Below are 15,353 nucleotides of genomic sequence, written 5' to 3' on the forward strand. Positions count from 1 at the left end.
AAATCGTATTAAATGCAAATTTTGGAATCACTAACCATGTTCTGAATTTTGGACCTGCCACATTAGGACTTTGAATTGGGAGAGACAACCAATTCATCAGACATGTTAATATCCTCACCCAAATAGTGGGGCGGTAGTATTCATCCTTCTAAGGTGGTCAGTAGATTAAGTCAATCCATTTATGTCAAACATTTATCATAGCTCCTTCCTGTTTATACAGGAATTGTTATTACTGGTGGTTATTCTCTTTGTTCATTTTGTGTGTGTGTGTGTGTGTATTTGCATGTTTGCATGTGCACATATGCACCAAAATGTTAGGGACATATTTACTGTGGGACGCAGTGAAAAAGCTTGAAATCCAGGGCAGTAAGAAAATATAACTTTAAAAGATGGCAACTCCTGCTATGGGGGAAGAACAATGTGAATGGAGAGCCAGAGGGGTAGGTACAGGGAAGACAGGCAGCCAGCATGGGTGCTGACATGACCTCAGACTCAAGAGACCACATGCTGCCTCCACTTGGCCAATCGTGGTGTCCACCTCAGACTCTGATCTAGATGCTACACCTGTACCTATTCCTTGTTGATTTGACCACATGTGCGTTTATGTGGTCCAACAGTGGATGAGCCACCTCTTCCCTCAATTGTTTTGGTCGCTTCTCTCCTTTGTTATTCTTGGGCTTTGGGATTTAATCTCTAATGATGCTTCCAATAGACACACTCTAGTCCTGGTTCTGTTCCTTGTCAACATACCATAAGCTTCCCAGATCACACCCTATAAAATCCTGCATAGTCTATGACAATCTAGCCCATTTATTTGTATAATTTATCCTTAATGATATTATGTCATACAAATACTTATCTAATTGTTTCTTCTCCAACATAATATATGAACCCAGTGAGCAGGCACCTAACCTGCTTAGTTCACTGGTGTGTTTTCACAAAGGTGTGCATTCATATAGGCACAAATCTTAAGAAATGAAAATTTATTAGATAAAAGCAGTGGTAAGGAAAACAAAATTATGTTAAGTATAATGGATTGATGTAAATAAATTCTGTGTGGTCAACTCTCTTAGTCGGTCACATTGCGTTATCCTCTTTGCTTTTCAGCACTGGAATTTCTTCTGCATCTCTGATAGTAATATTTGCTTTTTATGCACATTACCATATTATTTAATATCTAATTTTCCTTATTCCACCATTTAATGCCTTGTGATTAGCCATATTTTTATAAAGAACAACCTAAGTAATGCAATAATTGCAAAATAATTCTCCTTAGCACACCCTTCATACATACTAAACACAATTGTTTCCATGTGAATACTGATGATGCTGAGAACTGCTATTGCAACATAGGATATACATCTATTGGTTTGGAACCTTCTAATAGAAACAAAATTGAATAATAATCTAATATAGTCAGACTAATATCTGAAAGAAATTATAACACAACAAGTTAATCACTTCTGCATGGGTCCTAATACAAGACTAAGTGAGCAAAAGCGTAAGAAGAAAAGAATAGGAATGTTTACTTTTCCATTCACAGTGATGGAAACAGTATGTAAAGATATAATTTAATCCTATATAAACATAAATGTACTCAATCATGCTTATGAAAAACATATGCCAAACATGGAACACACATGCCCTTTAGTTGAATACAAAAAAGAATGTCCCACAAAAGACATGAGGTGATTGTTCTCTATAAAAATATAGCTAATCACGTGTTCAGCCCAAGGTGGCACAGGCTGAGTCTGCCGCTGAGGAAATAGTACAGCTCCTTATCCACTCCTTAGGTACTGTTTCCATTGTTACTCCCACCTCTGAATACATGATTTCCCTGTGGAACACTGCTCTGGACAGAATGGAAAGTTTCTCCTGCTGATTCTCTGTTCCCAGAAAACAAAATAAAGTTGAGTGAATCCAGTTTTTAAAACTCCTTCTCTTGAACTCTCCTGCCTTCCTGTGGCCTATCTTGTACCTTATCCTAGTCTTGAGTTAACCTTCTCTCCAAATCAAAGACTGAGGACCCTCCAAATCAAAACCTTTCTTGACTAGGTCCCATGGATCTCGAAAGTATTGTTCTGTGACAAGGAACATCTCACAGTAGAACATTACTATTCCCATCTTCAACAAGGGAGAGAGGTATGCTGCTTTGCTCCAAAAACCTTGGGTTATATCATTCTTGGTTTCATGATGCTCTTAAAAAAGTCAAGTAGGAGATTCATGCTTGTAGCAGGTTGAGTTGTCATTTAGTCCATCTTTTATAAATGTCAACTAATTATAAGATGTATTATATCTTTTTATGTATTTTGCACTAAATTTAGAATCTCACATAGATTGTCATTTCATTTTTATAAAAGTCCTTCCTCTGAACTCTGTGTTATTATGAACTTCATTCTACATTTGCATAAATGGAGTTCAAAATGGTGACATGAGCTGCTTCAAGTTATGAACTAGAACACCATGAGCTTTGATTGGAGCTCCCCCAAAATATTTCCAGTTCTCATACTCTGGCCAGTGACTCTCAGCCAAGGGTGATTAGCCCCAGGTGACACTGACAAAGCGTGAAGATCTGTGGTCACCATAAGGGGGGACCTGCAACTGTTCCCTAGTAGGTTGAGACCAAGAGTGCTGCCACACATTTTGCGATGCACAGGGTGGCCCCCTCCACAAAGAATTATCCATCACAAGTGTCAGCAGTGAGAAGGTTGAGAAACACTATTGTGGACAGGTGCTTCTCCAATTTCAATGTGAATATGAATCATTTGAGGATCTTCTCTAAATGCAGATTCTGATTCAGCAGGTCTAAGATGGGCCCTGAGCATCTGCATTTCCAAGTAGCTCCTAGTTGATACTGATGATAAAGGTCCTGGTCTGTGGGTACTATTGGAATAGCAAGGCTGTGGTCTGGTGTTAGAGGCAGGTGGAGATATTTTCAAACTTTCTCTACCAAAAGCCCACTTGTACATCTTAGATCTGAACTTAAGTGGTCAAATGGTGGACTCAGTGGGTCAGCTTCTACAAGCCCACGTTTACAAGTGCTTACTAAACATTTCCTTCATGACATGTCTAGGGGGGTGCTGCTAACTCAATTTCATACATGACATTTACGCCTTTGGTTTGTTATGTATAAATAGGGAAATTCTATGTATGTTATGGAGTTAATATTCAAAAGTTACTAATAATTTAGAGCTGATAGGAAATTACCTGGCATACATAGGGAAGATGCTGGAACATTTTCTGGTGTTGGTGATCATGAAGGAGAAGATATCAAGGAAATATCACCTACAGACCACAGTTAAGTAATGTGAACACTGTTAACCAAAATCAAGATGAAAAGAGACTTTGGCTGACAAGACAGCTCTCTACTGATTATGGGGATTTCTGCCCAGTTCCAGAGATAAGAGTAAAAATCATTTTTTGATGAACCTCCACACTGTATTCCTAGTCTCTATACCAATTTACTTTCCTACAAAGAGTGAACATGTATTTCCTTTTCACCTCATCCTCACTAGCATTCATTGTCTTTGGTCATTTTTATTATAGAATTTCTAACAGGTGTGAGATGATATCTCATTGTGATGTTGATCTGTTTTATCCTGATGTGTAGTCTTATTGAAAGCCTTTTCATGTATCTGTTGGCCATTTATTTGTCTTCATTGGGGAAATATTTAAGTCCCATGCCCATCTTGAATGAGATTATCACTATGGTTTGTTTGTTATTGAGTCATATATGTTCCTTACATATTTTGGGCATTAAAAACTCACCAGAAATATGGTGTCCATATATTTTCTTCCATTCTGTAGGTTGACTTTTAATTTCTGGTTGTGTCTTTTACTCTGCAGAAGCTTTTTAGCATGATGCATTATCACTGGTTTATTTTTACTTGTATTGCTTGTGCTCTTGGTGTCATGTCCAGAAAATCATTGACAAGACCAGCATCAGGAAGCCTTCTTGTTTGTATTACTCTGGTTGTTTTATAGTTTTAGATATTTCATTTGAGTTATGAATTTATTTTGAGTTAATTTTCGAGTGGTGTAGGGCAGGAGTCGTATTTCATTCTTTGGCATTACATTTGTGGAAGGTACTACCCTTTCCACATTGAGTATTCTTAGCTCTTTGTAAAATAATAGTTGACCATAAATGCAGGGGTTTACTTGTAGAACTGACAAATTTCAAAACAGGACAAAATCAAATGTATATTTATAATTAATCAATATCACCATTGTAAGTGGATTACTAGATGGAGCCTTAACTGGAATTGTCACAATGTCAACACTTCTCAAAATCTGGAGCAGGGATTCTCAGTAAGAGATGGTTTTGTCCATGAGTGTATTTGGCCATGGCTAGGAGGGCATTGCTAACTCTTACAACCCACAGGACAGCACTCAGCACAAATATTTATCTGGCTCCAAATGTCAACAGTGAGCTGGTGAGAAAATCCATTCTAGACCTCCATTTCTCTCACTTCACTGTGCATGCAAATCAACAAAGTTTGGAGCTGAAATGAAAATTCTGACTCAGCAAGTCTTCAGTGGTTGCAGGACTCCGCATTTCTAACAAGCTCCCAGGTGGTGTTGACATGGCAGGCTTTGGTCTGTGGATAAGGCTTTAGGTAGCAAGGCTGTGTTCTGTTAAAATCATGTGTGGGTAGTTTTAGTTCCTCAGCAAGAATCTTCAGTGTATATAATTTTGAAAAACACCAAAGAAAAACCCTCTTGCATGTGGACATCTGCCTTTCATACTTCATACTTCAGTGTGTAGATGTAGAACATGGAAAAAATTTTACTTGCAAATATAAAGTTTAATTTAAAAATTTACTTCATTTTATGTGAGCTATTCCCTTGACTTGGAGGCATATTAAGTCAGTGTATTTATTCACATTTGTGTTTCTGTGGAGATTCCACATGGAGACATGTATTTGGTAATCATTTTGTCAGTCACTAAGGCACCCTCTGCGGGCTCAGGTAAATAAGAAAACATGATCCTAGTGAAGAGAATGAAACTCAAAGATCAGGTATAATCTTCACTATTAAAATCCCCTATTACCTGAAGTCCAGGTGAGTAGTGACATAGAAAAGAATGATGTAAATGAATGTGAAAAACTGTGGTCTCAGAGTTTCCCCTACTACAATTACATAAATTGCCTTGGTTGTCAATAGTAGTTTCTTTTTTAAATATGAGTAATACGACTCTTGACTACTTCTGGAAAACAAGAGAAATATTCCTTGAGATGATATATGTCATTTGAAGATAAAGTATTCTTAAAGAATCCATTTTGTCTCATAAACAAAATGGGATTTCCAAATATTTCTCATCAAATGTTGGGAAAACTGTGTAAAGTAGGAAAAAGTATCAATCAGAGACTACCTATGTATCAGACAGATTATGAAGCTTAATAAAATGACTGACTTAATGTGTATAAAGACGTGGAATCAAAGGAATGAACACTCATGGAAATAAATAGGAGCAAGTTCTTCCATCTGATCAAAGGAAAGCAATTTCTGGCTCTGAAGCTTTGACCTTGTGATCAATGGCATTTCTTCAGCCCTATGGCAATTTTTCTTTGTACAGCTGCCAACTCAAAGAATGCTTTCAGAGCCCCCTTTATGTCTTTGTTCCACAGACTGTAGATGAAGAGGTTCAGCATGGGTGTGAACATGTTGTACGTCACTGAGGCTGCTGCCCTTGAGGGTGAGCTGTGAGTAGCAGGAGAACTAAGGTAAATTACTAGGCTTGTGAAATAAAATAAGAATACAATGGAGATGTGAGAAGCACTGGTGGAAAATGCCTTATACTTAACACTGAACTGATGAGATCACACACGTGGAGGAAACTATCTTAGTGTAGGAGAAAAGGATCCCTGTGAAGGGACCACCTGCCAGAAGTACTGCTGAAAAATACATCACCATGCACTTAAGAAAAGTGTCAGAACAGGTGAGTTGGAGCATCTCATTGAGTTCACAGAAAAATTCGGGGATTTCCAAGTCTGGACAGAAGAACAGTTGTCGAAGGGCCCCCACCAGTAAGATGGTGAACTTCCGGCTTCTCTTCGGGGGTCCTCGGTTCCCGCCAGTGCCACCTGAAGCCCAATCACCTCTCGCCCCCCTCCCAATCCCAGCACCTAGCCAATAGCCACCAGTCCCATAGAAGTAACACCACAATCACCCCATGCCCCTTCCTATATAACCCAGCACCGTTCCCTAATAAAACGGAATTCTCCGGTGAATTGCTGCTGTGTGTTGCTCCTTTCCTTTCATTGGTGCCAAAACCTGGGAGACAGGACACCCCAACTGGGCCCCATCTTCCTCCAGACACCAGCAGCAGCTTGCCCTCATCCTCTTTTTCTGGTGCTGGCTCATCACACTCACCACTCCTCTCTGGCCTTTAGGTAAGTTTTCCCCCGGAGTGGGCCACTCTTCCCTGAGCTATTGCAGTGCCATTGACCATGATCATCTGGCAAGGCTCTGACGCTCGGGGACGAGGAGGGAACTCTCCCCACCTCCGGCCTTCACAGCTGCTGCAGACCCTCAGGGCCCCCTCCAACAGCCATAAATCACCACCTCCGGCCTTCACGGCTGCAGCAGACCCTCAGGCCCCCCTCCAACAGCCATAAATCGCCACCTCTGGCCTTCACAGCTGCTGCAGACCCTCAGGCCCCCCTCCAACAGCCATAAATTGCCACCTCCAGCCTTCACGGCTGCAGCAGACCCTCAGGACCCTCCTCCAACAGCAATACACAAGGTGACTCTTTGTGGATGAGAACGCTCCCTTTTCCCCATTCTCCTTCCATTCTGCCTGCCAAAATCCACTCCATCCGCTGAAAATTCCTAGTACTAGGTACCTCGTGACTCCGGCACTCTGCCTTCTTAGGGAAGTCTGGGTGACGACCCACACTTCCTAAGAAATTCCGACTCGTATACGAGTTTCCGCAGACCACCAAGGATCATCGGGGACGCCCTTTGTCTCCTTGCTGTCTGCCTCCGGTCCGAGGATTTCCGTTTGTCTTCCCCTATTTGTCTCCTTCTCTGTCCTTAAACCATGGGAGCCTCCTCATCCCTCCCTGAAAGTTCACCTCTTGAATGCCTGCTTAAGCATCTGGCTACCCTCTCCCTGACACCTGATATAAAACCAAAACTTCTCTGTAAATACTGCTCCCAAGATTGGCCGACATACCCCCTAGACGATAACAACCAATGGCCTGCAGGGGGAACTCTTGATCCTAACATCACTCGCAATCTCTTTAACTACTGCCAGCGCCTGAAAAAAATGGAAGGAGATTCCCTATATCGAAGCTTTTCACCTCCTAGCTCAAAATCCCAGCCTCTGCACCACCTGCTCCCCATCCCAAGTTCTCCTAGCCTGCAAGCCATCTCCCTCCCCTCCCCACACTCCCAGTCCCTCTTCAATTACCTTTGACCCAGCTGAGGAGCCTCCGCCATACAGGCTTCCCCCTTCGGCCCCTCCCCCTCATACAACCCCTCCACAGTCGCTTCTGCTGCCTCCACCCCCGCAGAAGCCTCCCGTCCTCTCCCTTCCCCCTCCTCTCCTACAACAGCCCCTCCCCCTTCCTCTATCACCACAGCTGCTGCTGCCTCCACCCCCGCAGAAGCCTCCCGTCCTCTCCCTTCCCCCTCTTCTCCTCCCTCCACCACCATCTCCTCCTCCACCTCACCCCCTCCGCCTCCATCCCCCTCACCTTCCCCCCTCTGGCAGATTGAGCCTGAGCCTTTCAGCCCCCTTCTAACTAGGTCCCAAGAGCCTCCTCAGCCTTTGCCCCCTCAGACTCGGTCCCAAGGGTCTCCCAAAATTATTGCATCTTTGCCCCATCACCTGTTTCCCCACCACAGACTGAGCCAGAACCCTTCAGTCCCCCTCAGACTTGGTCCTGAGGGCCTCCCAAAATTATTGCCCCCCTCCGGAAGGTAGCAGGATACGAAGGCATCGTGCGCGTTCACGTCCCTTTCTCTTTAGGAGATTTAGCCCAACTTGAGAAACGCCTAGGTTCCTTTTCCACTGATCCCACAACATACATCAAAGAGTTTCAATGGACCCTCCAGTCTTACAGCCTCACACATCATGACATTTTCATGCTCCTGGCCAATACTCTCCTCCCTGAAGAGCATAGATGAGTTTGGGACTTCACCCAAACTTACGCTACCGAAACCCACAGGACTGACCCCACCTACCCCCCTGGCTCCACCACTGTCCCCAAACAAGACCCACTCTGGGATTTTAACACCGCCATGTGTCTCCGCTCTTGAGATATTTTTGCCTCCTGCTTAATAGCAGGTGTGAAAAAGGCAGCTTGTAAAGTAGTCAATTTTCAAAAGCTTCAAGACATAATTCAAAGGAGGGACGAAACTCCCTCCGAGTTCTTAGACAGACTCACTCAAGCCCTATTACAGTATACCAGCCTAGACCCAGAAATGCCTAATGGAAGACATGTTTTATGACATACTTCCTAGCTCAAAGCTACCCCGATATTAAAGCTAAACTCAAAAAGTTAGAACAGGGCCCCGCTACCCCACAGACTGAGATCCTAACAATGGCCTTTAAAGTCTTCCATAACCGGGAGGAGGAGAAAGAATGCTGTAAACAAAAGGCTGATCAGACCAATTTCCAGATGTTGGCCCAGCTGATAAAACCACAACCTGGGCACCCCTCTACAAACAAGCCCCCCCCTCCCAGGAGCTTGTTTCAAGTGCGGACAAGAACGACATTGGTCAAGGGCGTGCCCCTCCCCCAGATCTCCTACCACCCCATGCCCCAGATGCCACAAAAAGGGCCACTGGGGGTCTGATTGCCCAACCACGCAAAGGGGAGGCTGGACGAACAACCCCCATCCTAAGCCCGCCGTAGAGGGGCTGGCAGAGGAAGATTGACGGGGCCCAGGGGCTTCTCGCCTGACCATTTCCATCACCAAACAGGAGCCCAGGGTTACTTTAATAGTAGACGGTTGCCCCATCTTCTTCCTCCTAGATACAGGAGCCACCTTCTCGGTATTGTGAGAATACCAGGGCCCTACCATGCCGGCCATTACTCCTATAGTTGGGGTGGGAGATAATCAGATTTTCCCATTAACCCCCCCCTTTTATGCACAATCCAAGACAATCCCATACCTTTCTCCCACTCCTTCCTGGTTATGCCCCAGTGTCCCATCCCTTTACTAGGATGGGACATCCTTTCTCTCCTCCACGTTTCCATAACTATATCCACTCCCACAGCCCCGAGTGCTCCCTTTCTGATGGCCCTCATAGCCGACGACCCCCCCTCTACCCAATGAAAGCTCCGGTTCTGCCCTCATACACCCTGTAAATCCCAAAGTTTGGGACATCTCAAGCCCCTCCGTGGCTCTATGTCCGCCTGCCTCTATCAAATTACATGACCCCTCCCAGTATATCTGTCAGGCCCAATACCCCCTAACCACTTCAGCCCTCATAGGCCTCCAACCCATCATTCAAGATCTCTTAAATAAACATTACCTCAGACCCACTCACTCCCCATTTAATACTCCCATATTAGCTGTTAAAAAAACCAACGGATCTTTCCACCTTGTCCAAGACCTTCGCCTCATCAACATGGCTGTTATCCCTATCCATCCCTTAGTTCCAAATCCATACACCCTTTTATCGCAGATCCCTGCCTCAGCATCCCACTTCTCAGTCCTAGATCTCAAGGATGCATTTTTTTCTATCCCTCTGGACCCCTCCTCCCAAGATTTTTTCGCCTTCACCTGGACAGACCCATACACAAGACATTCCGAACAACTCACTTGCACAGTTTTGCCACAAGGCTTCCGAGATAGTCCCCATATTTTTGGACAGGTCCTAGCTCAAGACCTCAGACAGTTTCATCATGATCACTCTGAGTCCACCTTATTACAATACGTAGACGATCTTCTACTCTGCAGCCCCTCATGGGAACAGTCACAACTTGACACTGCTTCCCTACTTAACCTTCTAGCTTCTAGAGGTTACCGAGTATCCCCCGTCAAAGCTCAAATCTCTTCCCCTTCTGTCACTTACCTCGGATTCCTTCTGTCTCAACAAAGAAATTCCATTACCTTAGACAGAAAATGACTCCTCTCTGACCTGCCCGTTCCCAAAACCAAGACAGAAATCCTTTCCTTTCTGGGCATGGCTGGGTATTTTAGAGCATGGATCCCTAACTTCTCCCTGTTGGCAAAACCCTTATACAACCTCAGCAAGGGCCCCCCTGAAAAACCATTATCATCCTCACCCCAACACTCCTTCATTAAGCTCTGTCAAGCCCTTGTAGAAGCCCCAGCTCTCCATCTTCCTGATTTGTCGAAGCCCTTCTCATTATACATTCATGAGAGGTCCAGTCAAGCTCTAGGATTCCTACGCTAATATTATGGCCCATCCTTTGCCCCAGTATCTTATCTCTCCAAGCAATTAGACCCCACAGTTTGGGGATGGGCCCCCTGCCTATGGGCATTAGACGCTGGACAGCTCTTGCAGAAAGAAGCTCATAAGCTAACATTTGGGGCACCCCTCAGTATTCTGTCCCCACATCACCTAAAAGATCTCTTAACCTACAAAAGTCTACAGACTCTCCCTCCCTCCAGACTCCTGACCTTACTGTTCTCTTTCCTCCAAAATCCAGACATTTCTTTCCTCCCCCACCAACCCTTGAATCTGGCCACTCTTCCTCCTCTACCCTACTCTCCTCATACTCCCTTGCATGATTGCCTGGAAGCCCTTCACAACTTCCTTCCGTGCCACTCCACGATCTCCGAAGGAGCCCTCTCACACTCCGACCTCATCTGGTTTACTGATGGGTCCTCCTTTAAACATGAGGGCACCACTACACAGGATACGCAGTAGTCTCCCTCGAAGATGTCATTGAGGCACCAGCCCTACCCCCGGTACAACCAACCAACAGGCTGAACTCATTGCAGCCACCAGAGCTTGCACTCTAGCCCGGGACATGTGTCTCACACTGTACACTGACTCCAAATATGTATTCCACATTCTCTTCTCTCACGCGGCAGTATGGAAAGGACGAGGCCTCCTCACCACAAAAGGAAATTCCATAACTAATTCAGCCTTAATTACTAAACTTCTAGAGGCTTCACAACTCCCACACCAACTAGGCATAGTCCACTGCAAATCACATCAGAAGGATGACTCCCCCATTGCAAGAGGTAACAACAAAGCCGACAGAGTAGCCCGGTCAGTTGCCCTATCAGAAGACACACCAGACAACAATCCGTCTGCCCTTGCAGTTTCAGCCTTATCACAAGACACCCTCTGTTCCCAGGACAAAGAGTCTCTCTTCTGCTTCTTACACGATCTGTTCCATCCCAGCCCCCAATCCTTGATCCATTTTTTACAATCCTTTTTTCTTTCTCTCCTGAAGATAAAACCCTACTTGACCAAATCACCCGCAAGTGCACCATCTGCCAACGCACTAACCCTAATACCCCCCTCAAGGCCCGACCCTTCCCAGCTCATCAAGCAAGGGGCAATGTCCCCGCCACAGATTGGCAAATAGACTTCACTAACATGCCCCCTGTGTGGTGTACCAGATACCTACTCGTGTTAGTACATACATTTTCAGGATGGGTTGAAGCTTTCCCCACCACTGACAAATGAGTGTCCGCAGTTGCCTCTATCCTCCTCACCCAAATCTTTCCTAGGTTCGGGATGCCCACTTCCCTCCAATCAGATAACGGCCCTGAGTTCACTGCCCAAATTATCCAGAACCTCTCCAAGTTGCTCTCACTCCCCTGGCATTTACATTGTCCTTATCAACCTCAGACTTTGGGAAAAGTAGAAAGAGCCAATAGGACTCTAAAGGACATCCTGACCAAACTATCTCTAGAACTACACCTTGACTGGGTTTGCTTACTTCCCTTAGCTCTACTCCACATTCAGACCCTCCCAAAGAAACCTTCCTTCTTGTCGCCCTTTGAGATCATGTACAGCCGCCCGATTCTACCCCCGGGGCTCCATTCCCACAAAGGACCAATTCCTCCCAATATGGCCCTTCCGCTACTCTCTCTCCTCTGCACTGAATTGTGTAAATATCAGGATTGGCTCCTCCCTGATCCATCTGCCTCCCAAAATCCTCCTGCCTTACAGCCCGGCCAACTAGTGTTTTATAAGCCACCAGAGGATCGGCCCTCTCTCACCCCGAAATGGGAGGGTCCACACCCAGTTATTCTCTGCACCCCCTCGGCTGCCAAGCTTTTACTGCCTGATAACTCTGTCACCCCTTGGATTCATATCTCCAGGTTGAAACCAAATACCCAGCACCCACCTTCTCTGGATACCCAAGACCCATCAGTCACAATCAGAGTCCTTCGGATACAGCCCAAGATGCTGTCTACTCTGCCATGCCTCACCCCTCTGATCCCTTGAAACTCCGCATCTCCCGTTCACCCCCTTTGCCATCCATACCCGAATCATGACTTTTTCCTCCTTTACTGCTCTCTCGCTTTTTTTCCTCATTCCTATTGTCTTCCCCGCCACCCCAGCCTCCTTTGTATGGCAATTCAAAGTCAGACAAACTTACACACAGCATAAAACAAAGGTTACTGCCCTCATTGCCACATCAGACTGCCCTCTGAAAAGCTGCTCTGAGCCTTTATACCTCCACTTTCCTCCCTCCACTGAAGTGTTCACTAGCAGCTACCTTTATTCTCCCTACCTCTGCTTCCTCTATGACCAAAACAAGCCTATTGCAGGCGATGGCTAGACACCTACGGGGGATGTCCCTACTGGTCTTGCACCATTCACTACATGGGTAACTCCCGGTACCCACAGTATTACTCCTCCAACTACTTCATGAAATATCCCAATGGCTCATTCTCCTTATCAATCCCAGATCCCTGGGACTCTCGATGGGCCGCCAGAGTCACAGCCTCAGTTTAGTATGGGGGATCCTTGACCCCCCACGGTACCCTTCATATCTCTCGAGAGTACGTTCCCTCTCACTCCCAGATCTCTCAAGTTGCATCAGATATCGGACATTCCGAAAAAGTCATTATCCAAACTCTTGACGGCACCTCTTCATCTTCCTATTCCTCCTACTCTTGGTTACAGCTCATTCAAGACACCACCATCTTTCTCAACCACACCCTCAACACCGCCAATTGTTTCTTGTGTGCATCACTACAGTGCCCACTGCTGGCCGCCATGCCCCTCGATATTTCCAACTACTCCTTCCATGCAGAAGGACTACTCCTCCATCCCATGGCAGACATACCCCTATGGGAACCAGAATACGCAGATAATCTCACCATGCACCACTGTGTAGGCCCGACCCCAACCCCCTCCAGTGCACTTCACTGCCTCTCTATCTACACCCCTACCTCCGGCTCTAAGACTTTTACGCAACCGGGACACTTCTTTTGGTGTAATGGCAGTTTTTTCAACTCACTGCCTCCCAACTCCGATACATCCTGCATTCTCGCCATCCTAATCCCACAGCTTACACTTTACAGCAGGGCAGAATTCCTTGAGCTCCAACCTCTCTTGCCCTTGCGCACAAAAAGGGCTGCTTTCCTTCCCATCATGGTCGGTATCTCTTTAACCACCTCAGCCATTGGGGCAGGGTTTTCGGGAGGAGCCTTGGGTCACTCTCTATGGGCAATTAAAGATCTCAATGCCAAACGTGAGGGAGCCCTGACATCCACTGCCGATTCCCTAGCCTCTCTCCAAAGACAGGTCACTTCGCTAGCTAAAGTCACCCTTCAAAACCGGTGGGCCTTACATCTGCTTACAGCCAAGAAGGGCAGCACCTGAATCTTTCTTCAAGAGGAGTGCTGCTATTGCATCAACGAATCTGGCATTGTGGAAACTGACATCACCAGACTCACCAACCTTGCCTCCAGCCTCCACTCTGCTTCCAATTCCAACCCATTCTCTTCAATACTAACAAACCCCCCCCTTACCTGGCTCTGGCCCATTGCAGGCCCCATAATAATCATTCTTCTCGCCTGTCTCTTCTTACCCTGTATAATAAAGTTCATCAAATCCCAAGTCAGAAAAATCTCTAATCAAACATTCAACCAGCTTTTACTCAGGAACTATCAGCTTCTGGCCACAGAAGATCCCTCACCCTCACGTAATCGCCTCACCACATGCTGAGATGGACTCCTCTCTCCACTGGAAACTGTTCCTGGAAACAATGGCCACAGACGCCTGGCTCCTGACACCCATATCCTCTTGGCACCATTGGAATCAACAAGTCCTCGACCTATAGTTACAGGGAACCTTCATTGATTTCCAACCTGAAGAAGTCCACATCTACTCATCCTTACTGTGGGGAGTCCTATCAACCCTTTCCTCTCAATCCTCCAGCCCTCACTCCCTTCTCTGCCCCCATTCAGCAGGAAGCAGTCAGAGAGAAAGCAATGTCCACAACCCCATAGAGGAGAAATTGGGGAATGAAGGGCCCCCACCAGTAAGATGGCGAACTTCTGGCTTCTCTTCGGGGGTCCTCTGTTCCCGCTGGCACCGCCTGAAGCCCAATCACCTCTCGCCCCCCTCCCTATCCCAGCACCTAGCCAATAGCCACCAGTCCCGTAGAAGTAACACCACAATCACCTCATGCCCCTTCCTATATAACCCAGCACCTTTCCCTAATAAAGCGGAATTCTCTGGTGAATTGCTGCTGTGTGTGCTCCTTTCCTTTCAGTTGTAACTCCATTAAGCTTTGTAACAAGGAATAGAGGGCACTCATGATCCAGCACACCAGCAGTCCACAGAACCTTGTGTTCATCATAACTGTGTAGTGCAGGGAGTAGCAGATGGCCACATACCACTCATAGGCCATCGCTCTCAGGAGGAAGTCATCCAATCCTGCAAAGAGTAGGTAAAAGTATATCTGGCTGGTGCAGCCTGCATAGGCTATGACTTGTTCTGGGACTGGATGTTGACCAGCATCTTGGGGATGGTGGTGGAGGTGAAGCAGATGTCCATAAAGGACAGGTTGCAGAGGAAGAAGTACATGAGTATGTAGTATGTTCAGGTGGAGTCTGAGCTGAGAGCCAGGATGATGAGCAGGTTCTCAAACACAGTGATCAGGTACATGTAGAAGAAAAGCCTCCAAAATGGGTTGATGTTGTTCCTCAGAAAACCCCAGAAGAAGAAATTCTCAATCCTGTGTATGATTTATTTGCTATATGTTGTGGAGGGGACTACCAGAAAATAGAAAATAAATAAATGATTAATATTCACACATGGAAGTATTAATAACCTAGCATAAATATTATACATATATTTAATAGTAAAGAAATTCATTTCCATATTTGATGTATGGATGGTCCTCTTTTGGCCTCCCTAGTGCCACTTCTATAGGAATTCCTTTGCCATTGTCC

At 45.7% G+C, this 15,353-nt stretch overlaps 1 pseudogene; it reads right to left on the bottom strand.

The window, feature by feature from the left end:
* Nucleotides 1–5,531: 5,531 nt before the first annotated feature.
* On the bottom strand, nt 5,532–15,066 carry LOC140845387 (olfactory receptor 1571-like; annotated as a pseudogene).
* Nucleotides 15,067–15,353: the final 287 nt, after the last annotated feature.

Source organism: Manis javanica, chromosome 13 (assembly GCF_040802235.1).
Source record: "Manis javanica isolate MJ-LG chromosome 13, MJ_LKY, whole genome shotgun sequence".
NCBI lineage: Eukaryota > Metazoa > Chordata > Mammalia > Pholidota > Manidae > Manis > Manis javanica.